This window comes from Helicoverpa zea, chromosome 16 (genome assembly GCF_022581195.2).
Source record: "Helicoverpa zea isolate HzStark_Cry1AcR chromosome 16, ilHelZeax1.1, whole genome shotgun sequence".
NCBI lineage: Eukaryota > Metazoa > Arthropoda > Insecta > Lepidoptera > Noctuidae > Helicoverpa > Helicoverpa zea.
In genome coordinates, this window is record NC_061467.1 from 3,450,910 (window position 1) to 3,473,119 (window position 22,210).

Genomic DNA, 22,210 nt, shown 5'->3' on the forward strand with positions numbered 1-22,210 from the left:
AACTACATAAGCAAGATTTTCTTTATTTGAATTTGCTTACCTACACAACTGCCGACATGCGTTTAGCAGAGTGCTAATTTAGGTAAACCGATGAGGTGGTCCCCGGCAAGACAAACTTTAGTTAAAGTGATCCCTCATGACTAAAAGGTTAAGAACCACTGGTTTAGGTAAACTTGAATGCTATAAGCAATACCTACCTAGATACGAGCCAAATTTCACGCTTAGGTATACATAGTTCTATGGAAACTAGTTTAAGTGTTAGTCCCGTAAATTAAATTAATTTGTTAAACAGTTTAAAGTAGCCCGGCTTTTTAAATTATTTCAATTTCATATATAAGTACTTATAGGTACCTACTTCGCTAGCCTGCGTACCTAAAAGAATTTTAAAACCTTCAAGAAATCAAGTAACAAAGATATAAAAGAAAAGTCTACTTGAGAACCTCCCCCTTCTGCCGGGGCTGCGGGTTGTTTGAAAGAGTTACCGCGGCTCTGGAACATAAAAGGTCTTCGACGGAACACGACGGTTTTTAGTCAGTAAGAGTCTGACACTCCCTCACCGCTGCTAACCCACAGCGGGAAGGGTCATTTGATGATTTTTAAAGTCGATACAAAAAAAAGTCCCTTTTTGAAGTCGGTTAAAAATGACAAACGGCCAGTAACACTTGTCAAAAAAAAAAATACACGGGAAGGGGCGGCAAAATCGACAACTGCTCCGGGCGGCAGATACCCACGCTACGCCACTGCTTACTCGTACATTAGTATGTCTCGTACATTAGTAGTCTCACTTTTAAAATAACAATAAAGCAATAGGTACATTCTGAAATCTTCCAATTACGTTAAGTGAATCTTAAGTCGTATTCTCATACCTACTCATTGGTCCATTAAAGAACTAAATACGATCATAAAATCCAGTGAGACGCTTAGTCGCTTACAATGTTTGTACGAAGCAAGTTACTCCTAATCGTAAGATTTTATTATTGCTACTATTTCGAAGCCCAGACTTCAGCAATGTCAAACGTTACGGTACTGGCACGTGCCGTAAGGGCCCGCCCTTTGTTGCTGACAAACATTTCAATAAATCATGCATGAAGGCCTTGCTTTGTGGTATGTGTACTCGTACAATATCCCATTCAAAGTACTCCTTCGACGGCTGCGCTATGGTCACTTTTGTTTGCCCCACAATTTGAATAACAACCTAAATAGCCATTTCTTACGAAAATACAAAACTTTGGCTGCAGTCTAACTTTTGACTTATAGTTATCTCACGCTTATCACGGCCGCTTGTAAAGCTAATTAACAGCGAGGACACATTATTCATCGAGTTTCTTCTCAAGTTTTTAGCAAAACAAATTAATTTTGCTTCACATTTTTGTTGGAGGACAAAGTGGACGTGACCACGTCGCTTTCTTCTTAATATACTGAGATGATAAAACAAAAACAACTTACCAAAGTCATTAAAATAATATTCATTCATAAATAAATTATTAGTTAAACAACGTATCACACAAAACTTGAGAAAATAACGTTTATTAAAAATTTAATAAGACACTTGGGTGACTTCAAAAATGTCGTGGGCTGTCATGCTCACAGAACATATATACCCTAAAGGGGTCATGCTTACAACTAGAACTCTAAAAATATGCGTTCAAGAGATGGAATTTATATATCTCTAGAAAACAGGTTTTAATACTTTATTTGGCAAAGAAAAGGCGAAAGAAATTACAGAGTCGCGACTGAGCCATTTGATATTATTGTAATAAGACACTTCAATTATTGATAAGCTAATCGGAAAAGAACATTCAAATTGAATTTCAAAGAGTAAACACATTTATTAGAAAAAATGCTGCACTTCGTAGCCGTAAAGGACTACAATAGTAAAAAGAAAAAAAATAATGAAAAGCTCAATGTTTATATAAATAATAGTCACAACATTATAAAAAATAATATGAGTAATAGTTTGTACTCGTAGTGTTCGCTGTAGTCGCTCTCGGCGGTTCTCAGTGGGCGGTCGTGCCGCCCGCCCAGTCGCGCCGCACTTTCGCGCGAGTCTCACTAACGAAATCACAAATAAAAAGTTTCAACTAGCTCATTGAATCGTGAACTAAACTGTGTTAAGTGTCACTCTGTGTATTAAGGTGGAGTTTGCTGGATTTTCTCAGTTTTCCTTTTTAAGGTAATTTTATTTCTCAAAGGGTTGTTAAGCTGTTTCCGTCATTTTTCAGCCGTCAAACTGTCGACACTACGTTATGGTCTTAATGGAGAACAGTAAATTATAAATTGGCCGCTCAAATGGATCGCCAATTTTGTTAATTAAATTGGGTAATCGTAATTTTGAAGAAAATTATGAACATTAAACTTCGACGGAAAACTTCTCTTAAGAATTACATTTAAACTAGGTAATTATTTTATTTTTTAGTCACTTATGTTTAATATTACAAGTTGAATTTTGTAGCCACATTATTATTTATTCAGTATTATTTGATATTTTTTCTGCGAATACTTATGGGTGGCTGGTGGCCTACCTCAATATTTTATGTAAGGCGAGAATAAACCTACTCAAAAACATATTATGCATATTAAAGCAAAATATCATGTCACGTGAAATACAAGGCATTAATGTAGGATAAACCGTTATCCGTACTGCAGATTAACCCAAATATTTTCGCGTAAATCTATCAATTTGTGCTCAAACAAATCTGTTTAATATCCCGATATTACCAGTTATTCACAGAAATTGAAACTTGTACCGGTAATTCAAACGAATGAGTTAACTCTCCGTATTCAATATGTCATGCAATTAATTTTTAAAACATGGTAGTGGAGTTATTCGTATGGAGGGGGTTATTACTAACTAATGTGAAGTCATGTTTTGGTTTTGATCTCTTTTCGCGGTAATATAATTAATATTTTTGCATAAAAACTAAAGGGAGTTAATACTACTACGAGGTTCATGAGCGTGCTATATTGCTATATCTAGGTATATTAGATAATCGACATCATAATATACGGACCTGTTTTGCGAAATTCATACAAAAAAGCAGAGGCGGCAAGTCGACCGAACAATATGGCGTACGTTGGGGAAGGTCTGAGCCCATAAAGACAAATAATTAAATTAATTATAATAGACTAGCCGTTTTCCCACGGTTTCACCCGCGTCCTGTAGGAGCTACTGCCCGCACCGGGATAATAAATAGCCTATGCCGATATAGCCGATAATATAGCTTTCTAATGGTGAAAGAATATTTAAAATCGGTCCAGTAGTTTTTGAGTTTATCCATTACAACCAAACAAACAAACAAACAAAGTTTTCCTCTTTATAATATTAGTATAGATAATTAAATAACTCAATTGTGTTTTATAATTTTGGATTGCCGAATTTGATGTGTCATTGGAATTTCTGGTCCGTGCTTCTTGAGATTTACTTCTTGGAACCATCTACCTAGCCTTTGACGTTTCATAAAAAGCTGTAATAGATCTTTTTAATTTAAAATCCTTTGGTACTTTGAAAAGCAAATCGTAGTTTAGTAGTAGGATTACCATACACTCACCAATAATCAAGTTTTTGTCATATTAAAAATAATGTTGTTTATTTTACCTGTACCAATGTGACATAATAAGTTGTCGTGCATTCCGTGTAGCGTGTATGATTAACGATATAGTTCCATGGATTAAGTATTTACAATTATTTATGTCTCAGCTTCCGAAGCTTTAATAGATATTAATTTATTGTTTAAACCGCAACCAAAAGCTGTATTGATTAATTTTATCGCGACAGCACAGTTGGGAAAAGTATTCTGTTGTTTTAATCGTCCCTTCGTTTATTGCGTGTCGGCCATCCATCATTATTGGTGATGGCTGCCTTTCAAAGATATACCTGTGCAGGTTATAATGACATGAAATGCTTTATGAAGTTTTAAATTAAAAATCTGAAATAACCTACCTACTGTTAAAAAGGGTTCAGAAAAATCTAAACATTTTTACAGAAGACATAGCTATATTTATCTAAGTCATGTTTCACAAAAAAGTTTAGAAAACCACGGTTCTACAAGGTTTCTACCTGTATCAAAACATGAAGTATTATTTCACTAAAATTGGCGGCAGAACGTAATTAATTAAATTACGAGTATAATTTCAGTCCTAAGCTAACATAGAAATAGTGAGGAATAAGGTATGGTCGAGTTGAAAGTACTGTCAGCGTCAAAAGTATATGTACCACGGAGAACAAAATGATCTTTCCTTCTTGCGTGAGCTAAATAAATCAAAATTTTCTAGAATAAATTAATAATTTTCAAGCGTAAAGGGTCATCATTTCTTAAGAACATAAACGCCAAAATTTATTTAGTTCCTAAACTTCAAAATAAGTGGATGAATACTCTGGTAAGTTATCGACTCCACGATGTTTAGAAGTTTGGAAACTTAGATTAGATTAGTTCAGCCACTTTTGGAGCCGACTGTACACCTACATTTCATCCTGCTGCCCGCTGACCGACCATATTAACGTTCTCAAATCGTGTTTACTGTACCAAGATTAAATATTCAAAATTCCTGCATACTTTACAACGTGGGAGTCTACAAACGTAGCTTTTACTTAGTAAATGTGTTTATATATTCACAAAAGGGTGGGTACATACGCTGCGGGTTGTTCGAAAGAGATACCGCGGCCCTGGTACATAAAAGGCCTATGACGGAACACGACGGTTTTTAGTCAGTAAGAGTCTGACACTCCCTCACCGCTGCTAACCCACAGCGGGAGGGGTCATTTGATGATTTTTGACGTCGGAAAAAAAAGGGTGGGTACATACATACGGTGTGTAGTTGTTACATATTTAACCAACAAATGATGCTATGTCACGCTACTATACTTCGGCCGTTCAGAGAATGCGTTCCTGACACCTATCAGTTAGTCACGACTAGTGATGGGCACAACATAACACTGAGTTCGTTACCGTTCCTTCAAAATGAACCGCCGCATTATTTTAAGATTATTTTCGTTTTAAATTGGCGGAATCATTTGTTTTATATTTTAGTTATTTAAGTGGAAACCAAAAAAAGGTAATATTCATATAATAAAATTGTTTTATTTATTCTTTGTTACAAGTACATTGAATTGAATGTGCGAACAGAATATTAATCAGACTCCGATTTGCTTGAGGAGGTGGTGTCTTCATCATCATCTTCGCCTACATGTATAATTATATTATTATCAATAACAGAATCAATCCTGATATCTCGGTCTAACAAAAGCCGGGTAATCAAATAAAAACAGATCGAAAACACTTGAAAAACGTGGTCTATGCGCACGAAACGACAACGGACGACTGTTTTAGCGTCACAAAATGGCGGCCCATAACGCCATTTGGGGTTACCATTTTTAATCTAAGTATAAAAATGCGGTTTGGTCATAGTTTTATTTTTATATTTCATAAACGTTATAATTAAGTCTTATAGTCCATTATTTTCCAATTCTTAAAAAGAAAATCAAAACGTATTATTTTATATTATAACTGTATAAGAACAGATTACGATACTTGCCTGTTATTTTTAGCTCAGCACTACAAAATATAAACCGCTGACATAACCTTGTAATAGCGCAGTATAGATTTAGAAAAATATTGTTTACCAAGTTATTTGACACTCAGTTTGGCACAAAATTATAACATTCATTGATTATTGATATAATAATGTTGTTTTAATGCTCCTCAATTGTTAAAACGGTAAACAACCAGCAAAAATATTTTTATCGTAACTGCAACGCCATTGCAAAGTTACGTCGTCAGTTCAATCGCGACGTGTCAGGAACGCATTCTCTGAATGGCCGAACTATAGCTACTCTTTAAAACAAAAGATTCACACTTGTCCCCGAAATAGAATTTGTAATGACATACATACGTGCGCGTATCTACGGATCGCGAACGACTAGGACTCTAAAGCTATGCACAGACTAGACTTCTTAGTTCTTACTATGCGTCGGTTACGCGTGAAGTCTGCGTATATTTTGAGCACGTGCACGTGTGTCGAAAATGTGGGTAAGCGTCGCGTACGTTGGAATGTATAGGCTGCACATAGCTTAAGAATGTCTATTTGACACGCGTATATAAAATGGAAAATGACGAATATTATACTTAGTTGCCGAATTGAATGCAAATTCACTTTCTACAGTGCAATGTGTAGTTTTAATTTATTGTTTTATGTTCTACGATAAAATTTTTATTTGAAATTGCAAACGTTAATCCAGTATTTAATTGGTAAGTACTAATAAATCCGTATGTGATTTGTAGTTATGATTTGTAACCGTGTAGTGTAAATATTAATTTCGGAACAATTCGTAATGGAATAGATTTAAACATTGGTTCCCGGGAAGTCATCATCCATTATCACAAATATATTGTGTTTTTAATTAATATAGCTATATGATTTATTCTAAAACATTAACATTTTTATTCAAACGCGAATAAAATTATGAAAAATGTTTCTTCAAATTGGACAGAATTATAAATTTTTCTTTATGAATTTCGCTCGGAATAGATTCTATAAGTTAAAGAAAAGTTACGTTCAGCTCTCATGGGAAATCAGAGTAATCGACCGTAGTTAAACCGTCGCTCGATAATGTCAGTCTAGGTAAAATCAAAGAGGTTTTACTTCAAACGGATAAAGTTTTCATCGTTTAACTTGCTCTTTCATACCAGCTATTATATTTCTAGGAAATAATGGCTTGAAGTACTTAGGAAGTTTAAAATATCGATGCTTATCGACCTGGCAGTGCATTATATTAATACTATGTATATCTAAAAGACCAGGAGAAAGGTGGGCAAAACATAATATCTATCAAAAGATTTTTGGGCATGTCAGTTTCTTATTGGCATAGCAGTAAAAATGAATAGAAAATAGTAAAACCTATTTCCGAACCCACCTTTTTATCTACCTACCACTAAATAAGAGTAGGTACCTCATTGATCACAGACTTTTTCCATATTTTTCATGAAATAAAATGTTACCTGCCAGTTTTGTTTTCTGGCAACAAAAATACCTGCAACAAATCTCCTTTAAGACAGTTATAAAGTTCTGAGCATCAGAACAGAATTCATAATAAGGCTGCGAAGACACCATTATGTATTACCTGCCATTGTTCTAAGTGCAATGCTGGCTTTGACTTTCAGTGCTGTATGCATGTTAAAATATTGACCTTGCTGTTTTGTGCAACTACATGTTTTTGAATTCCGTAAAAGCCTTACAAAAAAGCAATTGAGTTTGACGTCTCACATTGATTCCAGGGAAACACAGATAATCCTAAGAGTGGGCTTAGGTTACCTTTTACTCGACAGCTATTTCTAATACGCGTATATCAAGTTCAGGCGTGTCATCATAAATCCCACCCAAAACAAAAATGTGAAAGACTGCCAAGTTCGATAATATGGGAATGCTTCGCCTATAAAAGAAGTGAGATCTGAATAAGTACCAAGTTCCATACACATACCTCAGTTAAAAATAGTTACTTTTTTAATGATGTTACTTGGCAAGTTTTCATACACCTTGTTATAAACCTACTAAACGCAATGAATCAAGTATTTAATTTTCTATTAAAACTTGCCAAGTAATTATCATTAAAAAGTAACTATTTTTAACTGAGGTATGTGTATGGAACTTGGTACTTATTCAGATCTCACTTCTTTTATAGGCGAAGCATTCCCATATTATCGAACTTGGCAGTCTTTCACATTTTTGTTTTGGGTGGGATTTCATTTATTTTTGTAAGGTTGTTTATTTTATTTTTTTCTTATGATGAAGTTAGTTAAAGAAATGTCTCATTTATACTATTTTTTAGATTTTTTAATATGCACTATGTTTCTTACAAAGAAATGAACTAGATTAACTAAATGGACTAGATTTACCAACTGACTGACATGACATGTTATCATATATTATGTTCGTGGATCAAAGTTACACATTCGTTATTTTCGAAAGTAATTCACACTTGGCCGTTTTCAGATTTTTACTTTACTTTGACTAAATACAAACCTTTGTACCATTCGAAGATATATTATATAAATATAGATAAATTTAGTTCGTTTTAGTTCCTTAGGGGAATAAATTTACACCGGGTATAAAACACCTTCATTATTTTGAAACCGACTCACTTGGCCATTTTCAGATTTTTCCCTTTAACTTGACATAAAGACCTACCTCCATGCCAAATTTCAAGTCAATACGACCATTGGAAGTGGTCTAGGTTTTTGATGAGTGAGTCAGTGAATAAGTGAATAAGTGTATAGTAAAAATAGCGATTTTCTGACGTCAATATCTCAAGACCTACAATAGGTATATTAATGAAATTTTGTATTTTAGATAAGTGAGGGGGTCTCAACAGATACTAGAAATTTGATATGCGTAAATAAAATAGATTTTGAGTTACAAGGGGGTCGAATTTGGCCCGAAATGGTTCGTGTAATATAACCCACGGCCGGTGTGTCGCTTTTTTGCTCAAACTTGGCGGACACACTGCCGTGTGTCTAGATAAATGTAATAGCAGGGATGAATGTGATTGTTACATTATAGTTTTTGCAGTTATACCTACTTGCATCAGTGGTATTCGAAGATAGGCTCTTCAAATCCGAACTAAAGCTCCTGTGCCTACCTAGAAGTTTCTATCTTAGTCTGAAATGAACATCGAAATTCTTCCGCAGTCAGCTATCGTTTTTGTCATCAGCAATTAGAGATAGACGGAGTGTCTGTGATTGAGTGTAAGGGACTGATTTCCACTTCCACACGAAAATCCTCCAAACGATGTTTGATACCTTTCTACATTCTTCAATCAAACTAAAGAGTTAATCAATCAATGCTCGTTTCTATTCACTATATAAGCGCGTCAAAGCCAGCACTTAATTAGATTAAAAGTCTAAAAACTTTTGATTACCATTCGTGCTTGAAATGGATGACTAGTGCTGTTACTGCCTCCTTCTTTTTCTTATCGATTTTGCTGCAGTTTTAATTACCTAGCAAGGCCTGACAGAGTTTTCTCAAATCCGCCTGATGGCTTCTGACGTGGAATTGGGTATTTTATTAGGTCCAAAGTACAATATTATATCATATTCATTTGGAAAAGCATCTTAAAATAATAAAATTTTCATTGATCGATTTTATGGAAAAAATATATTCTTTTTTTGTCGTTGTTTTACCTAAGGAAAATAATACACAGCTTGATGTGAAAAAATTGTGACATTATATCATATTTTCATACAAATTGCATAGAAAATAACTGTTTTTTGCAGTTCATTAAAAGTATTGAATTTGACTGGTTGTCAAGTACCGAATTGTAACAACGACTGCTACTGAGTAACATTTCACTTTTGCTCTTCATTCCACTGCCTGCTATATAATATTTATCGATGTCAGATCGCCATCTTGTTACGACGCGGATCGTAAATCATAATTATTTTTGAAATATTACCATGTGCGGGAAATTGAGTCGTTCTGCTGTCGAGGGGATCGTTTGTAGGGCAACTTGGCAGTAGAATTGCTGCGTATGTCGATATCTTTCTTACCAATTACCATTGCTTACTTACATTTGGCTTTAGATCTAAGAAATAAACGTTTCCACTTATACTCTATTACTCATTATGGACTCGTAATATATTCAATTTGTTTAAAAAAAACTACCATTCGTTGTTTAGTTTTAACTTTTACCTTATAAGATGCTGTCTTAAAGTACTTATCTATGTATATAAGTATTCTTGAGTAATCACCAAGTCAGAGTTATTACCGTTTATATTGATAAGTCGGACCAATTTACTACTTTATTTTCCTGTCTGGCAATAAATTGGCCACTAGGGTGCTATGAAATGTGATTGGAAGCAAAATTCTGATTGATTCTCTAATGGAAGACCATGATATAGTACACGAAGATAATCCTATGGGATTTCTTCTTTTTTACCAAAAGGTAACACGGGACCCTATTGTTTTCGCTCCTCTGTCCGTCCGTCTGTCTGTATCTCATGAACCGTGATAGTTAGAAAGTTGAAATTTTCACAGATGATGTATTTCTGTTGCCGCTATAACAACTCATACTGAAAACTAGAACAAAATAAATATTTTGGGGGGCTCCCATACAACTAACGTGATTTTTTGCTCATTTTCTTAATAATGGTACGGAACCCTTCGTGCGCGATTCCGACTCGCACTTGACCAGTTTTTTTGGTATTTCCAAATGTTAGCTTTCTTAGAAAATTGAATTAAGACTGTTTTCCTTCTGTGTTGATCTATGATCGAAGAAAAAGAGCAACGTATTTTTTTTGCTTTCATATCGGTTTTATCGACAACGTTGTATTGGCGACCTGTCAACAACACACCTCATACAATATTCTTATTTATTTTTCTATTTTTACCTGCGCCTCATGTCTAGTTTAGGTAAAGTTAACCTTTTGATTATTTTGAAGAGCATTCATAAAAAAAACTATTAATTATTACTGCTTAAATAGTACAAAATTATGCTTCTTTCTAATTACTTAAGTACCTACACATTATCAATTAACCAAGAACCCACATTGGGCTAAAGAAGACGTAAGACGACTCTAGGCGCCGATTAGAGATCTCGTCAAAATGTACCTGTTTCTCACGAAGCTAAGCTGCACATAAATAAGTATATGTTTTTACAAAATAATTCCGTCCTATGAAATAAATCCATCGATCTCTTGGAATAGATAAACAGTGACAGATTTGTGAAACGCGAAGGATATTACGAAGGAAGTCACAGTTTGGAATAGATGCGTGACGTATTGGAGCCTCATTTGTCATGATAGGTGAATCATGGTTGCTACGTGGACTAAATGGACGAATGACGAGTATACTGTGGCTTATGCTGACCTACAAAGTCTTCACTATGCAGTGAAGACTTTTAAACCACGTACTTTGCAAATGTTTTAAGTGGTCAGCAGGTGATATTTAAATATCTTGTATATTAAATGCGCGTCCCGATGGAAGTTAAAAGTAGCCTAAGTATCAAACTTTTACTTTATTTAAAGGATTGATAATTCAGAAAACAAATGATACATTTCAGTTACATACAAAATTATACATATACTCGAATGTGAATTTAAAAATTGAGCTTTCCGTAACAAATAACTTCGTTATTATCAAAAACCTGGCAGCCCTTTGCGTGGTACGTGACATATTTGTTTATCGATATTCGACATCGGTTGAGTGGATAACTTGATTTCATGTGATACTGACGAGTTGCCTTGTTAGGTAAATGTTCTCCATTGGTTTGTTTACCTAACATATTATTATATGGAGGAAGGAGACAACTCGTCATCAACTGAATTACTCCTATATTTGCAAGCTTTTTCAAAGTACGATCAAAGTGATGTCCATCATTGAGAAGAAGACGGTCTCAGATAAGATCGTGTTAAGTAGGTACATGTTGTCTCTTTCAATGTAATATGTACTTAATATATTTTGAAGTTTATTATTGCACATTTCTTGAAGATCGTTGTTTCAAAATAAAAGTGGTATTTACTCTGCAATGGCTGATACAGGTTGATCTTATTTAGAGATCAGATGTTGGAACATTGTCAAATTCCGTAATGTGATATTGTTGATTGTCGCTTGAAAATCATAGTACAAATCGTACAAATGGAAAACCTCATAGTGATACAAAGAAATATATTATTCGAGATGACTAGAAATCGTTGGAGAGGGAAACCCGAATTGCATTCTGGATAGTCTAACAGCTACTGCGTGGACTTCTCAGTATTTTTACCGAAACCCGAGCTATTATTGATGATGAGTTATTCGAAAAAATAGAAATAAAACATGCTATATCACGGTACCTGGCAATGGAAGTGGGCATTTATTAAATGGATTTAATATATTACAGAAGGGAGAAAAATTGCTACAATTTATGTATCTTTTTCATGGTGAATGCGAACTTGCTAAGTAAAGTCAAATATATTAGCTTTTCTTCATAGTTCTACCAGTCTTGCCAAAAAGTTAGCAGGTTCGGATTTTGAAAACCAAGCCAACCATCTAGTGTACACCTAAAAAAATACCCGCTTTTAGCACGGTTTTCCGTAGCAAATCTTTTCATTGAAAGCTTCATTTTTGAAAGAAAAATGTTGATGTTTTCTTGGGCCTCGACCCTTTTTCGCAGATAACCTAATTGAGGTGAAACAACGGAGTCATGCTTTTGTAAAGAACGGTTCGATTCGTGACTTCGCCAATCAACACGAAAAAGTATTTGTTTGGATAAAGGTGTTTGGGAATCTTTGTAAATACCTATTTTTGTTTTTTGATATTTTGTTCTATGGAGAAAGGAATTTTCGGTGTGTTTTACTGGGGTTGTAGGATTATTCAAAAGAGTTATCGCAGACCTGGCATAGGTAGTAAAAGTCTGCACTCCCCTCAAGCTGCACCTACAGCGGGTAATTTCCCATAAAAAGTGTGTGTTAACTAATCTGAATTCCGAAGACGATTGACATGAATCTGTCTTTTTTGACTAAAAAAAGGAATATTTAGTTGAGAACAAAAAAATATAAGCTTCAATAAGAAACACTAAGAGCATATTTCAACGAAACACACAAACTTTTCATTTTCAAGTGCGTACAATTATCACTGTTAAACAAAAAGATGATGCCGAAAATACTTCAAACGAACTGTCGGCAGCCGCTATGAGAAGTAAAATGTGTGTGAATTAGCAGATTTTCAAGTCAATGAAAGAAGGTAAATAAACTTTTCGGTCGCTAGGGATCGTTACTAGCATATGTTCACAACTATAAACTGGGTTTGATGGCAACGTACAATGTTTGGAACTGCACCGTGAAATGTGAAATACTCATCAACTGTGTCAGTGTTTTATTTGCGTAGAATTAGTGTGACTACCGGTCACGTTGAAGTTATTATTATAATTTTGGTAGGTGGAAATTCTTTAAATAATCTCTCGACGTTTAAATCCGTTTATCTGTAGCCAAAGGGGTTGGCGGGCCGATTTTAAAAGAAACGTTTTTTTCTGGTAAATTGAATTAGTAGGTATTTAGTACAATCATGTCAAGTTTCACCTGTAAAAACTTTACTGTTACCAAGAGAAAACTTCTGCACGGACGACTACATTTTACAAATAAGAGTTGGTTTTTAGGTTTTCCAGGAAATATTACGATTTACCGTATTTTGAGCTCTTACAGTGACATATACCAACCTACTAGTAAATAATGTACCCTTACAAAATACTAGCCGGGACATCAACAATGTACGATGTGTATAATCCATAATTTACCCGTCTTTTCACATCACCACCAAGGTTAGTTCCTTCTAGAGGTCCTTTCACAAGTTTTGGCAGAAACACAATATACTCTTTGTTATAAAGACGTATGTTTATTGCCAACGAAACTACCCAGTGTAGTGTTTGCGTGAAATAAATCATTTTAATATTACCTAATTAGACAGAGAGTATGGGCAATTTGTGCTAGCTACGATTTCGATGGGGTTGAAAGGTATGATTTGTGTATTATTGAAGGATTGATCTGTGACCTACAATAAGTACATAATTCTGTTAATTTACAATACGTTTTGAAAGACTTTTGTAGTAGAAAGTAGTTTATTTCTTTACATACATATTTTTGCTGTCTATTAATTGTAGGTATGTCTATATGGTTAGCATAATATAGTCTGGACCCCAAATGTGTACAGGATAAATAAATATTATATAAACAACGCTTATTAGTGTTCCATAGAGTACACAATAAAAGGCTTCGAATCAACAAAGTCTCCGAAACTTGCCTTCGGGAATTAGTTAGAGAATAAGCGAGCTTTTCCGTTGCAGACTTGGTTTTCTATACAACTTACAATAATCTATACATATAATAAATCTGTAAAAAAACTGTCTGTACATTGAATATATTAAAAAAAAAAAATGGGTGGGGTTTAGAAACAGTAATGGAGCACAAATCCAAAAAAAAAATTCTGTCTGTTTGTCTATATGTCTGTTTGTTTGTATACGCTAATCTTCCGAACTACTGAACGGATTTCAATGATTTTTTCTTTGTTGTATCAGTATTAAGCCTGGTCAACATATAAGCTATAATTTATCTTCGAAACTTGAAGACCTGATGCAGAACTCCAACAGACCAACAAAACTATAAGAGATACAAAAATGGTGCCATAGCAAAAATTGTTTCATGTGATGAGCATTTTCAGCTGAGATAATAAATTTTAAGATCTGGAACACCTGATGTGGAACCACAAGAGCCCAGCTTCTCTGTACCATATACAGGTATGACGTTTTAGCAAAAGTTGTTCAATTTGATAAGCACTTTCTATTGACTTATACAAATTGAAGATCTAAAACACCTGATGTGGAACTCCAGGGGCCCAGCTAGACTGTAGCATATAGAGGTAGGTAAGGTATGACGTTTTAGCAAAAGTTGTTCAATCTAATAAGCACTCTCTGTTGACTTATAAAAATTGAAGATGTAAAATACCTGATGTGGAACTCCAGGAGCCCAGCTACACTATAGCATATGAAGATATGACGTTTTAGCAAAAGTGGTTCAATCTGATAAGCACTCTCTATTGACGTATAAACATCGAAGATCTGGAACACCTGATGTGGAACTTCAAGAGCAATACTACACTTGAAATGTATAGAAATTAATGTTATGAAATAGGTATGGTGAATCAAAAAAAGTAATTAGTCCGTCTTTTAGATAACCCTAAAATAATGGACACGTATTTTTCTCTCTCTCACAAACAAATAATAACGAAGATACAACAGCGCTTGAATTTCGTGTTAAGTCACTACTTAGTACAAATTTTACATACTCAGACGTGGCGTCACGAGCCCCCACTCTCCGACTTTGTTGCATTATATTTCATTATCATTTTGTATGTCTCTTCCAGACCTCGGGACTACAGAGTTCCGAATTTTTGGGAGGCAAACGTGGTGCCGAAGCCAACACGCTGAAGCCCTTTTGAGACAACTTTAATGAAATGGTGACACAAAACCGACGATTATCCCTTTATACACTATAGAAATGAACCCAAGGACAATCCCGGTGGACGTCGTTTAAAAAAAGACAATCCCCGGTTCTGTGCCAAACTATTGCTAACTATGGAGGAAAACTACTTGGGCTATTGTGATGGGATGTTAGTGGATGACAATGTATTAGGTACATGTAAAAATGGCAGGTGGAGACTCACCACCTCACTTACTGGGCCCCCGGGAACCAGTCACTGAATAGCAACAAGAGGGCAACGGGGACATGAGCGACTGAAGGATGAGGATACCTCGGCGGACTTTAAACGCAGATTACGCACCTACCCTCCGAGCAGGGCTACTAATCCTGCTCTAGCAACTCCACTCTGGACGGTCAAGCCAAGCCAGAGGCGTGAGACCTACCCCCGTCTTGGTTCACTCCGACCGGCCGGAGATGGGGGACAGTATACTCTCCCTGGAGAACTCAGTATATATAGCCCCGCGGGGTCGCTACTCCCCGTCATGAGCCTCAGATGTCCTGCGGTGCCTATATCTCATTATTATTGTCGTTATTATCTCAAGAGCCTTTGTCCCAATTATGTTAGGGTCGACTTCCAATCACGATGCAACTGAGTACCAGTGTTTTACAAGGAGCGACTGCCTATCTGACCTCCACAACCCGGTTACCCGCTCAAACCAACACCCCTTGGTAAGACTTACTGGCTTCTGACTACCCATAACGACTGCCAAGAATGTTCAATGACAGCCGGAACCTACAGTTTAACATCCCCTCCAAATAACGGTCATTGGTATCCAAAATATACGTAGAAAGTACATACGAACTTAGAAAAGTTGCATTGGCAGGCACTTGCCAGACCTGGAATCAAAGACGCACGCTCATACTTGAGAGATTGGTTCTCTACCCACAAAACCACCACGACTTCCACTAAGTAACCACGACTTTGTCATCTATTTAATGTTTTATTACGTAATCATCATCATCCTCCGAGCCTTTTTCCCAACTATGTTGGGGTTTTATTACGTAATAATACGTGTAATATTTTTTGCCACACACAACTTAAATGCGGACTAATTAGAATCACTACTTTTATCCCTATGGTCACGTCTATTGCGGTTCAGTTCTCAGCGTTTTGTTTAGTCTGCTGTGCTTTTGTCGTTAAAGTACAAAAATTAAATATATGGAACGTTTCTAATGGTTATGCGTATTCCGTTGTTTTCAAGTCAACGGGCCCTTAAAATTCAATATCAGACTATTCAGATCTTTGATTTTGCTGACCCCGTAGTCGCTGGCATAAGGAACAGGATCCGCGTACGAAGTCGCGGGCAGAAGCTAGTACTATAATATTTCTTCTTGTCCGTCTGGGGACGTCGCAGTTTATATTGATTGATTTATTTATGAGTTATTTGGTGTATTGTAGACATTTTTCTGCGTACTATTTTGAAAAAAAAAAACATTAGTTGTGGTTTTTGTACTGAAAATAATTTGACAAGCTTTTACGTGAAATAATTGGTCTAGTTTTGTTATTGCATTGAAAAGTTTACGTCATTCTGGGCTGGTATTTTTAGTCACAAGATATGCCTACCTGCTTACGTATATTTTATGTCAAATATGTTTTTCAACAAAGTCTGTTGCGATAAATTGGCACAGATAAAACCATATACTTAATTATTTGATCTTGGTATTTTCAACAATTTTTTTTATTATTTGCTAAGATATATCTAGTTGTGCATGACAAACACTAAGTACTCCCACGTAGTGCAAGTATTTCATCAAAAATATCCAGGTAATTGAGGTACAGATTATACTTATTAACCGGTAGGTACGGATTAATCGGCAACTCCACTTGCGGAACACATTGTAGAACAAATTATTTCTTCAATGGCTTCCTTTACAAGAAACTCAAAGTCTATAACGATCCACCCACTTCACATCCCGGCACACGTCTCTATGGAAACTGGCATACTTCATCACTATTAATGAATAGGACCAGTGCATCACTAGTTGACAGATCACCCTGGCTTGTTGCCAAAGTGGCAGTTTGGAGCCCACGCACCGTGAAATCCCGATGAACCAGTTTCCACGAGACCCAATCTTGGGATCTCCCGCGGCGACCATCCAAGTAGGTCAAGCCTCATATTAGGCACATAAAAGGATATGAGCTTTGATTGCCAGTATTGACTAAGGGATGTGAACGTTAACCACATGTGGTCTTCATAAAACCGGCTGAATAATTAAATAATATTTTTGGGGTATTATCCTAATTCTTAGCAAAATCTATTTAAGAAATATGCTCATGGAGAAATGGTTAAAAATAATGTCATTAACACCCACAGAACCTTTTGAGAACTCCAAACATTTCCTTAAGGATGACAATATTGATACAAATAACTGTCGTAACATTTTAAACCCTATTTCCTATTACATACGACTGATTTAAGTTCGCAACCAGAACTTGAAGGAGTTAAAAGAGGTGTCAGTGTGCATTGACGTGACATATTGAGAGTAAAAGTTGCAAGCCTATAGGGTAAACACCACTTCCCTGAATATGGCTTTTAAACTCTCCGAATGGCTTACTCAGATACATCTGTTTGCGTTTCATTTCCAAACAAGATGGAAGATAGTGTGGTTCAGAGAAACTCAAAGTTTCTTCTTCGGTTTGTATACAATTTGTTACTTACGTAATGCGAGTTCTGAACGACGAATATTTTGATGGCTTCTCTTCTATGTACTCGGAAATGTTTTCCTACATTTACTTGATGAATCAATCAACTTTTTTGCTATGTTTTTCTTTGATCAAGTAAAATTACTGGGCGGTTTAGGTGACCGTCAATTTGATCTTATCTGCCTTTAAGAATCTGGATATATGAGACAGATATACCTTTATATGCTCTCTTTATATCTATGTTTATGTAATAAATATCGGGAGACAGGTTTCTTCGCCTTCTTGATAGCTACATATTTAGTAGTTCATTTGCATCCAATTGTACCAACAGAACAGTAAAATATCTGCCCAAGATTGACTATCTCTGGTTATTGTTCTTCTAATCTAACTATATCAGACTGACAGACCACCATTCAGATAATTATAATCTGACCTTCAGACTATATTAATGAGGTCAATGTATTGATTGATTTATTTCTTCCTCCTTCAAGTATTCTTTACTGAATTGAACGATCGAAACTTTTTGTTTTATAGCAGATTTATGGAGCAGTATAATGAAAATGTGAGTTTTAAAGAGTTATAAATTATATTTAACGAAGGAATTGGACGTGGGCCATTTTGTGCTTACCGTTTTTTTATGGGAAAAACTGGCGCATTTTTTAAGCTTTGTAAAATTTTGAGTGATAAATTGCGATGCTGATAATAATGATAATGATCGAAAAAAATGGTTCGAAAAGTGACGGAGAAAAATCGTCAGGTTTTGTTTGCTCTAGAAGCTCTCCTTGCTCTTATTAAATTACTCTTTTTTTACTACTATTTAAATTACTCTTCTCATACAGAGAAGCGATTCATATTCGAGAAAAAGCAAGAGCAAATTGATTACTGGAACATACAATAAATATTATACCGCTTTGTCAAAATTTTACAAAAAACAATTGGGGAAATACATAGTTTTGTTGTATGATGAAAAATGCAACGGTCAAAAATAGCAACGAGCGGTCTTTCATAGTGTAATGAAATTAAAACAAAAAACCGGAGTTTCATTTCATAAAAATACACGTGAAAAAGTTATGAAAACTTTAAACGTGTAGCATGAAAGTGGTTCTACTTCATATTTTTCTTTTTTATTTACAAATGCAACGTTCAAGGCCGGTAGTACGATTCGGGTTGTAATGAGTTAAGTCGTGGCCTTCCACATTCGGGGATAGCACGGGGTGCCTTTAGCATTTTATTTTGGATGTTCCAATTTTCATTCTTTAATCGTTTGTATTTTTCCTTGTTGGATAATGGACTTTGCGCTGTTATATATATGGTGTAAGTTACTATAACGATGTATTTTGTTGTTGTGCTTTCATACTCTAATAACTATATAACAACAACAATAAGGTGAGTACTGAGCATAAAATATTTATTCTGAGTATCGGGTCAGTCACAATATAGTCTGGATCACATTAGGTATGTTACATATATGCTGAAAATATTAGATAGATACCAGTGCTAATATAGTTCGACGAAAAACTTCAGCCGTGCATTCGTATGCCATCAATAAAGCTAGAAAATGTAAAAAAGCTTACTTGGACCTACAAATATTTAAAACATATTTATGAGTTGACGAAAAGAATATCCCACCAAAAACATTAAATGTAAAAAAAAGCCAAGCCTCTACGCAATTCTTCCACCGTAAAAAGTTTTGAGATCGCATAGAAGCCAAGTCCTGTTCAACTTTATTTGTAATAATAAGTCAATATTTTGTGACTATATCAATAGTTTTGTTCACATTACAATAATATAACCGAAAGGGTAAAACGGGACCCTATTGTTTTCGCTTCTCCGTCCGTCCGTCCGTCTGTCACCAGGCTGTATTTCATAAACCGTGATAGTTAGAGAGCTGAAATTTTCACAGATGATGTATTATTGTTGCCGCTATAACAACAAATACTGAAAACTAGAATTAAATAAATATTTTGGGAGGCTCCCATACAACAAACGTGATTTTTTTGTCCCTTTTATAAATCGGTACGGAACCCTTCGTGCGCGAGTCTGACTCGCACTTGGCCGGTTTTTATTCATATGTATGCATATTTAAAACATAATAACAATATACTACACTATGTAGCAATAAAACAAATAGTAACATTTTGTACATAAATAAATAACAAAGTTATCAATTCAGTCAAAATTCATACAAAATGTTCTTGAAAAACCGCAAATATAAATTTGTTTCCTATTTTTTATTAAGTTTTAAGGTTTTTATAATTTTCCCTTTATATGTAGCTAACAAACTATCTTGGGGCCAAATTTGAAGGTTCTAAGTTTGCTAGAAGTACCTTAGATTTTTGATGATCGATCAGTGAGTGAGTCAGTGAGTGAAAAATGGTCTAAATATGATCGCTCTTAACTTGTAAATTATTTATTCAAATGTCTTGTAATTTTGAGACTGAGTTTGTTCTAATACTTACTCTTGGTCATCGAAAACCTAAACGCCTAGCTTCGTCCACATGGATGATACAGGGGGTGAAATAGCCGCGAAACGCTTCGAGAAAAGATGGTACGGCCCTGCCCGCTTTGCTCGAGTCTTGGCGAGGGCACTGCCGTGCCCTCAGATCGTGAATCCGTGACTAGCCGTGGTCTCGTCGGCTAAGTTCCGAACAGTTTTATTTAATCTACTCAGTGTGACATGACAGTTAGTAAACTTTCCGTAAAACCCATTACACGCTGTGTTTGGTTCCTTTAGAAGCCTTGTTTTATGGAACTTGGGTCTTGAACTTCGAGTTTTGCTTTGGCGTTCTTTCTAAGCTTTGTCAGCTGGAAAATGTGGGACTTGAATGACTCACGCCCAAGTTTTACTTAAAAATTTTAATAGCTTTTTTTTAATATTCATGCATGCAATTTTACAGCTTTATTGAAAAATGTGGGTTTGTGTCATACAAATCTAATTCATACACAGTAGATCCGAATTTTCCAGAAAAGTTTCCTCCATATCGTGACAAACAATAGTAAAATGACAATACGAAAGTTATATTTCACATCGATAAAGCTATGCACTTATAAAAATCAATAGTTATATTTAGGTCAGTCTTAATATCGATAAAATAATACCTTCAACGGCAACTATGTCCTCACAAGTAGGTAGCTATGCCTTACCGATGTTGTGAAAAACTGTCGAACATTTACGTACGTAAGTGTATACCCGGCCTAGTGACCTTGGAATGTTGACATCGATTCTGCCACAGCCGTTATAGGCTGAGGTTAAACCTATTACCACGCTTCCGTCTTCCCATTTCTATACAATAATAATCGGCTGAACTCTTCGAACAATAAGCCTTTGTTGTACTGTCTTATCTGTTGGAAACGTTTTGTATATATTTTTACGGTCAAGGACGTGTATGGGAAAATGATTTTAGGTCACATATTTTGTAAGGTAACGGAGATAGGTAAAGTAAGCGTTGAAACATTGCAGACGTCGTCCATTGATAGTTCATGCCACAACATACTGATAACGGAGACGAATTCAGACTTTTCATATGTAGGTACTCCGGCCACCATGCTTGATCTTTTATTACTCTGAGATAATGCTGCTTATACTAAAATTTTAGTTTTCATAGTAGGGTATATCTACAGTTTAATAAATAATCAATCCCTTTCCCTCGGTAAACCTGTCTAACTTATTATTTACTAATATACCAAGAAAAACTTAACTAAATACATTATTGGTTCTAATAAAATATCCAATTAGACATTTTGGGAAGCATGAAAAATAAATGTATTTGAACCATTAGTCGCTACTCCATTATCACATTACTATTTACATCAGTTAGTCTTGTTTGAACAGTACCAGTAAAGTGACAAGGCCATTTTCAGTTTCATTAAAAATGAAATTCGGTTGACCTCGTCCAAGGACAGGCAGTAGGAACCTACTAGTGTTGATAGAGTGGCTATCTACTAACAATTTGGGATCAACTGGAGCGGCCATTGTTCAACTTTGATTGAGTACGCCGTCACTGAGCTTCCTATAGACAATCCGATTGAAGACTAATTTATTTCAACTAAATACAATAACGTTTCATAAAATGCGACTGGCCTTTCTAGGGTTGTAAAAATCTAATGCTGTTCTCGAATAGGTTGGTATAAAGTTTATTATATAAAATCAGGGCTATATTTTTTATAGGCGTGGGCAAACTTTATGACGCTCTACGGTGAAAGGGTGAATCCACTGCCATTTATGGAGTTCATTTGGATGTCATTGAGGCTGTTTATATACGTAAAGTGCTATGGTAAGTTGATAAATGACGAACACACAAAAAGAAAGACATAAGTATCAAACTGCTTATAACATTGTATTAATAACTCTTTTGAATCAAATGCTTTTCAAAGGCTTCATTTTTAGTAAGTTAATCCGATTAAATGCACTGCATAAAAAGGTACATTATTTTGTTGAGACGCTCTGAATGTATGATCAATGTACAGCCTCATTAGTTTGACGTTACTTTGGCTTCCAACGTTCATGATTAAAGTAAAAAAGACAAGTTCTTACTCTTACTAAAATTTTTGATGTAAGAAGAGAAAT

General features: G+C 35.3%; 1 protein-coding gene across 1 annotated transcript in view; it reads left to right on the forward strand.

The window, feature by feature from the left end:
* The first annotated feature begins 1,988 nt into the window (after nt 1–1,988).
* Nucleotides 1,989–22,210, forward strand: part of LOC124637434 (beta-3 adrenergic receptor-like) — a 114,577-nt gene continuing 94,355 nt past the window's right edge. Inside the window, exon 1 of the mRNA XM_047173916.1 lies at nt 1,989–2,173. The gene's annotated coding sequence lies outside the window, so the exon portion shown is untranslated. The remainder of the gene's footprint in view (nt 2,174–22,210) is intronic.